This window comes from Oncorhynchus mykiss, chromosome 30, assembly GCF_057628025.1.
Source record: "Oncorhynchus mykiss isolate SJ-2025 chromosome 30, ASM5762802v1, whole genome shotgun sequence".
Taxonomy (NCBI): domain Eukaryota; kingdom Metazoa; phylum Chordata; class Actinopteri; order Salmoniformes; family Salmonidae; genus Oncorhynchus; species Oncorhynchus mykiss.
The window spans coordinates 25,830,629-25,840,913 of record NC_143051.1 but is presented as its reverse complement, the minus strand read 5'-3'; positions in this window follow the sequence as shown (position 1 = coordinate 25,840,913).

The following is a 10,285-nucleotide window of genomic DNA, read 5'->3' as shown; positions in this document are numbered from 1 at the left end:
GCAGGACAGAAATTTGCCGAACTGACTTTTTGGAAAGGTGGCATCCTATGACGGTACCACATTGAACTCACTGATTTATTAGAGCATGTAAGACCATTCTACTGCCAATGTTTGTCTATGGAGATTGCATGGCTGTGTGCTCGATTTTATTCAACTGTCCGCAACTGGTGTGGCTGAAATAGCCAAATCCACTCATTTGAAGGGGTGTCCACATACTTGTGTGTATATAGTGTATATTGGATCACCTAGGTACCAAGTTGGAGAATGTAATTATTTTTTGTAAAACACCCAGTGGACAAAACTGGTTCCAATGACATTACAAACAGCTTTGCCCACTGCATGGGCATGGACAAGGGCTAAGGCTAGCAGGACAAGTAGTAGTAGTTTTTTGGGGTATCTTTACTATTTTATATTTTTGACTACTTTTACTTCACTACATTCCTAGTAAAGGAATTGACTTCTTACTCCAATTCACACACTTCTCAAGAGAACATCCCTGGTCATCCCTACTGTCTGTGATGTCTGAGTGTTGGAGTATGAAGAAGAAAATGATTCCGTCTGGTTTGTTGAATGTGAAATGATTTATACTTTTACTTTTGACACTTAAGTATATTTGGGCTCCGAGTGGCTCAGCTGTCTAATGAATTGCATTTCAGTGCTATAGGTGTCACTACAGACACTCTGGTTCGAATCCATAGGGCAACGCACAATTGGCCCAGCGTCGTGCGGGTTTGGCCAGTGTAGTCCGTCATTGTAAATAATAATTTGCTCTTAACTGACTTGCCTAGTTAAATAAAACAAAACAAACAACAACCAATTTGACTTTTACTGAAGTAGTATTTTACTGGGTGACTTACACTTTTACTTGAATCTTTACTTTTACGCAAGTATTTCAATTGGGTACTTTGTCCATCACTGATGGCTAGACATTAGAGATGGACTTGTCAGTGATGCTGTGTGTTAGTGTCTAATGTGGTACTCTATGTCCACCAGGGGGAGCCATTTCCTTACTAACCACCCAGACTTCAGCATGTCGGCTTGTTGTGACAGTCTCTGTTATGTCTGTGGCACAAAGAGACACTGTCTGGAATAAGAGCTGTAACCAGATCGAATAGATAAATGTATCGGTCTTAACTAATTGAACGACAAAGACCTAGAGAATGTTAGACTACTGCACATTCATTGTTCGCCCCCAATCCAACAAATAGAATGTTCATCACAACCAATGAAAGTCATCAGTTGCTGAGTGTTGAGTTGCTGACACACCCTGTGTTGTCCTGATGCTCGCTCTAGTCTAGAAAGTGAATATGTTCTGCTAGGATCTACACCACTATTTTCTGCTTGCCTGTCAGACTGTCTGCCTGCCTGTAATCGTTCCTTCCTGTCTGTCTGCTTGACTGTTTGCCTGTCTGTCTGCCTGTCTGCCTGTCTGTCTGTCTGTCTGTCTGTCTGTCTGTCTGTCTGTCTGTCTGTCTGTCTCGATTGCATCAGCCAACACAGACACAGCAATGAACACACATAGACAACCATACAAAATACAGACAACAATAAAAACTTCTATCTTCTATAATAACAGCTAGTGCCAAGCTAGGTCCTACTCCTTCCCTCTCTGCCACACTATCGACTGCCCCAGTGTCTTGTATTGAACTGTAATCCTCCCAAGCCAAAGGGACACATTCATATGTGCCTGTGTCTTTCTACAGTAGTGAGTGGAGCAGAGCTTTGTCCCATTTTTAACTCGAGGGATAACAATGTTCTGTGTGCTGGCAAGATAAGCAGCCTGAGATGGAGACTGTATCAGTACCAAGGGAGGGAGGAAAGGAGGGGGCACGATAGACACATTGTGTAGAGAAGAGATGTAATGATAATGGAAGTGTACTACCGGCACTCCTCCAAATAAGAGTTGATCAGATATGTCGTCCAAGATTCTATGACTGCACCAGGGTTAACAGGAAATGTAACTAATACATGTGGTTAAAACCATAAACCAATACAAACAGATTGAGGAAATGTACTATAATAGATTGGCTGAAATGTACTGTGGTTCTATTACGATCAGATTAATGTCATGTAACTAACAGATTTTAGTCAAACTTTCCAATACTTTTCGACATCAACTCAATGGCTTACCCCTCCCTCCATCCCATCCCTAATGATCCAGAACTAGGATTGCTGCATCACCCTGCATGACCAGGGCATGTCTGATAAGACTGTATCACAGGATGATCTAGTAACTACACAGACAGACGGAGAGACAGACCGAGGGAGAGACAGAAAGACAGACCAACGGACAGAGAGAGAGACCGACCGATAGAGAGAGAGAGAGACAGAGAGAGTTGGGGTTCGAGAGATGGAAAAATCGAGGGAGAAACAAAGAAAGCGAGCGATCTAGAGCTGTTGATCAGGCTGGTACTGGTGCCATGGAGATGAGGGTCAGAGAGAGAGTGTGTGTATGCCAGCCTTCTCAGAGTGGAGCAGCCTTTTTATCACGTGTAGCTCAACGTGCCATCCATCCCAAGCACAGCCTCGGCAGGAACAGGGAGGAAAGAGAGAGACGAGACATAGGGAGGATAGAGAATGGGTAAAAGGGAAAGCAGTGGGAGACAAAGAGCGAGAACGACAGAAAGACAGAGAGAGCGAGAGTGAAGGAGGTTTCTTTGTGGTAACATTTTGTACATTTGATTTCTACTTTTATATCCAGTAAGACTATTCACAGTGGATACTAGAGATGCAGTCCATTGATCATTTCAGGCACCAGAGCAGTAGTGTATGGGATGTCCTCCCATAGAGTCCACCTTTTAACTGACAGCCATATCTATTGGCCAGTCTTGTGTTCAGTGCCCTTTTCAAAACAAATTAGACTGTTGCACAATTCTGTGTTTGGGTAAGTGTGACCAAAACATTATTATGAATGATGGTCAGCCAGCCTAGGCCCTAATCCTCTCATACAAGTGTCTGGAAGATTCCAACTGGGAAGATAACGGGGGTACAAGATAAGTCCAAAACATTACTCTACCACTAAAAACAAGGTTGTTGTTAGGGATGTGTTTTCTTTTATCCTGTGAAGCAGGCTCAGCAGGTGGAGGTATTCTTTTCAAAAAGGCATTTATGAAATAACTGCAGGTTTGATGATTTTGGCTCCCCTCCTCATATTCCTTCTTCTCCCTGTTCTCCTCCCTGTCCACCACCACCCCTTCTCCTCCTCGCCACCAGAGCCATGCTTGGCAGTGACTTCATCCTTTGTCCATAGACAAAACACAAGGCTGTGAACACGGCCCACATCCACATAGACACACACAACTGAGGCGGCAGACAAATCAACGTTTATTTGTCACGTGCACCGAATAAAACAGATGTAGACCTTACAGTGAAATGCTTACGTATAGACCCTAACCAACAGTGCAATTTAAGTAAATTACATCATCCCTCCTCGCATGGGGCGGAGGCTGGCAGCGTCAGCTTGGCATCACACTGGGGTGGTGTGTGTGTCGCTCTCATCACATAAACTGTGTCAGACAACCTCAGCTTAGCATCACTCTCATACAGCATTGCAAAATGCAGATTATCTTGCCCTATTCACATCCGACATCTCGGATATCCCCAACCTTGGAGAAACGGAAGCCTATGAAGCATTCAAAGATTGTGGAAGAAAGCCGTCTGGCTCAAGAGACTATTTTCATATGGTATCAAATCATTATCGCTAAAATAACATGCCTTATGTGTAAAATGCCAAAGATCAATGTCTTGCACAAATCTTAGAAAAACATTGGAAATTGTCTCCGACATGATTGAGTTTAAGGGTCTGTCAATAACAACATTTTGATCCAAGTTACATCGATAAATTAAACTATTATCTTAGATTACGGAGTCCTGATAGCAACTGTCAATACCACTTAGCCTGCTCTAGAGGGGACAACACCTGCTGCCATGGTGATTATTCCCATCCATTGTGACTGTCCTGCTGGTCTACATGGTGACCGGTTGTAGCGCTAGAATATTGATTGACTCCATTCACGCTGTGTTCAACAGCAACAGCTGTCCCCCACTGGGAATTGGAATGAATCAAGGTACAATCCCTATGCAAACACAGTTCCTCTCTGCTGCCACCAGACCTTAATTCACTCATGTGAATGAGAAGGGGAGGGGGAGAAGGGGAGTTCCTGACTGTTTTTCAGGTTGAGAGAGACTAAGAGGCTGCTGTCCAATAAAGACCACGAGCAAGCCAACCACATGGGACTGGTGGGGTACAAAATGTGTGCCCAAAGCTGTGCAATCACTTTGTTTGTCTCTCCCTTTGGGTTGTAACAGTTCAGAGACATTCCTTTCGGAGAATGTACCTGTTATTAAATACGCCTGCTATTCCGGGCCGCTAAAGAGATCTGTCATGTTGTGATGGAGCTGAATTTAGTGCTACCCAAAAGCCCTGGTGAAGTGGTCAGATTATACTTTGAAATGGCAGACTAGAGTCCCCCATGCCAGGAGTTAACATGGCATCTGGACCTCACCACACCAGAAGTTCTCAATGGCAGCTGTATCTCTTACTGTAATATTAAAGTCTGTTGGTATAATAATGTCAGGATCAGAGTAATACTTCCAGATTGGATTACAATTTGAACCACTCAGTGTTGGTAGCAAAACAAAATGATATTGATTGTATTTTTAATCTCTACAACCCTGTGTAAAACGGATTAAACTGATACCACCAAACTCTGGCTGCATTGATTCTGGCTTAAAAGGGCTTAGAGTAATATCCAAAGATAAGTGATATCATAGGATAAGAGTGATATCACTCCTAAATTGCTCTCTGCCATATGTCTCCATTCACCCCTAAAGACTTTAGTGGTTGTTAGTTTGTAGCATTACAGCCATCTGTACTTTATATCACCCCTGTACTCTCTTCTGTCAATACCCTTGTGGTTACCACCTCCTCATTTGCTCCTCCCTTTTCATCTTCCTTCTCCTCTCTTCGCTGTCTACCTCCTCCTTCCTCCCAATATCTTTGCCTCCCTTTGCTTTCCTCTTCCCTCCACATCCCCCCATTCTGCCCTGACATCATGGTCCCAGAGGAACGCTGTGATGGTAACGAGCCCTGATTCAGCAACGCGATTCCAAACCCACCCCTCCTGCACACTATCATATAGTCAGCCTCTCTCTCCCTCAAGGTCTCTGTCTTTATCTCCCTCTCTTTCTCTTTATCTCCCCCTCTCTCTGTACCCCTGCCTACCCATCCATTGAGCCAGCCTCTATCTCTCGCTCTCTCTCCATAGGCCCTCACCCTCCCTCCCTCTACCTCTCTTTCACTCTATCTCTCTCTCCCTCCCCCCTCCCCTCCATCTCTCTCTGCTGTGAGCTCCCCTGCCTCCAGCAGGCTCCAGGGCTCAGACAAATCCTAACATGAAGCAATAACCGTTTCCCAAGTGGGTCAGGCTCTCACTTCACTGCTGTATGTTTGGTACCAACACTGCGGGGTTCTTCCCTGTTTCTGGGGCATAGAGGAAGCCAGCCAGGGAAGCACTACAATTAATATGTATCCATGTTATGTGTATCAGTATCACTTTTGGTCAAGGATGTAATTTCAGCACTTTCCACATAGTTGGTGTTTTTTGAATAGTTTTGACTATATAAGGTAAACAGGCATTTCTCAAGTTGCATTTTCTACTTTATTGCAAAAGGCCAAACATCATCAAAGAGCAGGATGCACAACATAGCTGAACATCCTGATACGTCTACAATAACAGAGATGTAGGTCAGACTGTAATATGGTTGTACTGTGTTTGTAAAACAAGTAGGCCTTATGCATATCTAGAAATGCTGATGGAGAACAGTTTCAGTGTTAATGTCCAATGCAATTATCATTGATGCTTTGCTTAGTGAATTATTCATGAACTCATTTAAGCTATCAACCTCTGATCAATAGATGTGTTTGCTTGTTTACTTCTACTTCAAGGTCTAATCTCCTAGAATGAGGACGTGGACATCATGCAGCAACACAGTGTGGTCTAGAAATAGCCCTGTCAATGGAAAACACTGCAGTGTGTTATCACCATCCCACTCCACACAGAGACAATCAGCTATGCTATGCCTTGAGAGAGAGAGAGAGAGAGAGAGAGACTGAGAGAGAGAGACAGAGAGAGACTGGGAGAGAAAGACAGAGAGAGAGACTGGGAAAGAGACTGAGAGAGAGAGAGAGTCCGTCCCATCTGTTGGTCCTCATTAGGCAACAGGCCCAAGACGTGACCATTATCTGTGAGCTGCAGCGATAGGGGGGGTCGAGGACATGGCGTATGTGTGTTGTGTGTATGTGTCAGATCAGGGAGAATAATATAGAGCTGATCAGCTAATGGGACAGAGACACCAGGATGATGCCCCTGTCTGACGCCTGCCCTGAGTCATCAAGAGGTCATATCACTAATCTGGGGCTGTGATAGGGCAGCTTTGGCCTCATCCTCAACAACCTGAGGGCATAGGGATACCTCAATCACTCCTCCAAATAATGCCACTATATTTAGTGTTCAAGTCTTGACATTGAGGTGTTTGAGCATAACATGAGGTTATAGTATTTACCACAAGGGCAAAGGGTATACAAAAAAGGCCTGAAAAAGTATTGAGCACATTTTTTTGTCAACAATCTTCACAGGTATTCTAGGTATCAGTCTTTAAACATGCAACCTACATTCTACCAACAAATGCATTAGCTCATTCAGATTTCCTTAGTCTTTTATCCAAATACTTTTAGTAAAGGTGTGATGACCTAATTATTATTCTACATTGTATCAAAAATCAAAAGAAATCTCACAAGGATTTCCCCTCCAGATTTCATTGTAAACCATTTTGGGCTGTTCAGTGGAATATTAGAATCACGTAAATAAAACAGCAAAATTGTAGCCCTTGCTATTACATTTGCATATTCAGTCTAATTTAATACCAAGCGGTTTGTGCTCCTCTACTTTGGTCCAAATGGACAGCACGGGATGTATTTCTGTGTGTTTTCATGTGCCGTGCAGTACAGTGGAGTGCACTGTGGGCACACTGACATAAACACTGAAATACACACACACACTGTGCCTGGAGAGTGAATGGTATAGCTAGGGAGGTGGGAGCTGGGATGCAGCTCGCAGGCTCCCAAGTAGAGAAAGGAGAAGCTGAGAAGGATATTATGTAACACTCCTTACATAAGTTATGGTTGTATCTAAACACCATATAGATGTTCCGTGCCTCTTATATCAATATTTGCAAAAATGATATTGTTATGCTGGGTAAATCCATACAGCATAGCTGCAGTCGCAGAAATCCAAGATGCTGTAACTGAGTTCATAGATGTTTCAAGCTACCTGCACATGTTATAGCCACCTCTCTTCCTCTGAGGACTTAGCCAAACATCACATCAGCCTTGTTTTCTTAAACAGACCTTTACAACATGAGGCCATGTTTGGCCAGACTGGGAACTGGGACTACTTCATCCCCACTTCTTAGAAGCAGTGGGTCATCTCCAGCCACAGCACGTAGAGCCAGACCTTAGTGCTCCTGAAATGGGATTTTTTTTCTCCTTTGTCTCGCAGGGATATGCTTCCTGAAGATCAGCTGCTGCTGCTGCTGTGTGTGTGTGTGTGTTATTGTCTGTGTAGTGATACTAGAAAAAACTGCTTCACAGTGGTAGCCCTCCAAGAGAACCACAGACCAATAACCACCCATTGTGTTCTCCCTCATGCTATCAGTTGACTTTTGTGTATCATTGTACACGAAGAAAAAAGGGTTCCAAAATGGTTATTTGGTCATCCCCAGAGAATAACCCTTTTTGGTTCCAGTTAGAAGCATTTTGGGTTCCATGTAGTCGTGGCCAAACGTTTTGAGAATGACACAAATATACATTTCCACAAAGTTTGCTGCTTCATTGTCTTCAGATATTTTTGTCAGATGCTACTATGGAATACTGAAGTATAATTACAAGCGTTTCATAAGTGTCAAAGGCTTTTATTGACAATTACATGAAGTTGATGTAAAGAGTCAATATTTGCAGTGTTGACCCTTCTTTTTCAAGACTTCTGCAATCCGCCCTGGCATGCTGTCAATTAACTTCTGGGCCACATCCTGATTGATTGCAGCCCATTCTTGCGTAATCAATGCTTGGAGTTTGTCAGAATTTGTGGGTTTTTGTTTGTCCACCTGCCTCTTGAGGATTGACCACAAGTTCTCAATGGAATTAAGGTCTGGGGAGTATCCTTGCCATGGACCCAAAATATTGATGTTTTGTTCCCCGAGCCACTTAGTTATCCCTTTTGCCTTATGGCAAGGTGCTCCATCATGCTGGAAAAGGCATTGTTCGTCACCAAACTGTTCCTGGATGGTTTGGAGAAGTTGCGGACAAAGTTTGTCCGTAAGGGGTGTGATGCTGCTGGGGGTGGTAGGGAGTTGGTGGCAGCTCGCTTGTCCTCCAGGGCGGACGCAAGGTTTTAAAGGACTTGGTTGTGACGCCAAGTGTAGCGTCCTTGGGTGAGGCTTGTTTTACACCCTGTGAGAATGTGCCTGAGGTTAGCTGGCATGGAACAGAGGGCACAGTCCGGAGTCACGATACCATTGGTGAAGATTAACTGGTGTTGGAAGGACGTCATGTTGCTCTGATGGAAAAGCTCAACCGCCTCGCTTCCATGGCCCACAGATCCTTCCAGCTGATCTTCCTCTTCTCCACACTGTCCCATCGAGTCCACTGTCCCTGTTTGGAAAGAAAGACTGCCTTGGCCCACCTTGCAGCCTCCTCCTGATGGCGTACTTCCTGCACTACCATCTTCCGCCGCTCTGGTGCAGTGGCCTTACTCCAAGCAGCACGGCTTGTTAGCCCAAGGCCTCCTCTCCCTTGCTGAACATGACCCATAATGTCAGCATGTCTGAGGGCTGCTGTTGCCTCCTGGACTGCTTTTCCAGGCCTCCATTTGCGCCCAGTTGCCAAGGTCGGCGCGTTGTTGCTCACCACTGGGTCTCGAGATTCATTCAGTGTCATCTGGAGCCTGGTTTTTGCACACTTGAATTCCTCTGTTAGACTGGTGAGGGGCAGCTTGAGGACACCATCTCCATAGAGGCCTATGGTGGTAAGGCATCGTGGAACTCCGAGCCACTTCTTTAAGTAGCCTGTGACTCCTCTTTCCATCTTCTCCACTGTTGAGATTGGAACCTCATACACTGCTAAGGGCCACAACACCCGGGGTAGGAGACCAAACTGCAGATACCAGGCCTTTAACTTTCCAGGTAGCTGGGTGTTGTCGATGGACTGTAGGCTACTACTGATGTCTTTGCGCAGCTGTTGCACCTGGTCTTTGTCCTTCAGGCTTGCATCATACCACCTTCCAAGGCTTTTTACCGACTGCTCAGACACTGTTGGGATTTGGTCATCTCCGATTAAGAATTTCAGGTCAGAGAGTACTCCCTTCACAATCGAGATGCTGCGTGACTTGGATGGTTTAATCTTCATACGGGCCAAGCTGATGTTCTCCTCGAGTTTTCTGAGCAGTCTCCTGGTGCATGGGACAGTGGTGGTCAATGTTGTAATGTCGTCCATGTAGGCTCTGAGTGGAGGGAGGCGGAAACCAGAGTCGACTCGCTGTCCACCAGCAACCTATTTTTGAGGAGCTGATGATAACCTCCATTGCCATTATGAATGCCAACGGAGAAATGGTACACCCCGCCATTATACCTACATTCAGGCACTGCCATGAGGTGGTGAACTCTGAGGTGGTGAAGCAGAACTGCAGATCCTGGAAGTACGACTTCAACAGGGTTGTGATGGTGTCCGGTATGTGGAAAAATCTGAAGGCAGACCACAGGAGTTCATGGGGCACAGAGCCAAATGCATTGGCAAGGTCGAGGAAGACTACATGGAGGTCCCTTTTCTCCACCTTGGCCATTTGGATCTGGTGCCAGATCATGCTGGAATGTTCCAAGCAACCAGAGAACCCTGATATTCCTGCCTTCTGTACAGATGTATCGTTGTACGCATTCCTTTGCAGGTACTCGGCCATCCTCTGTGTAATGACCCTAAAGAAGATTTTACCCTCGACATTCAGTAAGGAGATTGGGCGGAATTGGCTGATGTTCACTGCATCCTTCTCCTTAGGGATCAGGTGCCCTACGCCACACTTTGGGTATTATCTTCTTTTGCCAAGCTGTTCTCATAAGCCTCCAGAGGAACCTCAGGACGTCTGGTGCATTCTTATACACTTTGTACGGGACTCCATTTGGCCCCGGGGATGATGCTGTTCTTGCCCGTCGAACTGTGTTTTCCACCTCTTTCCAC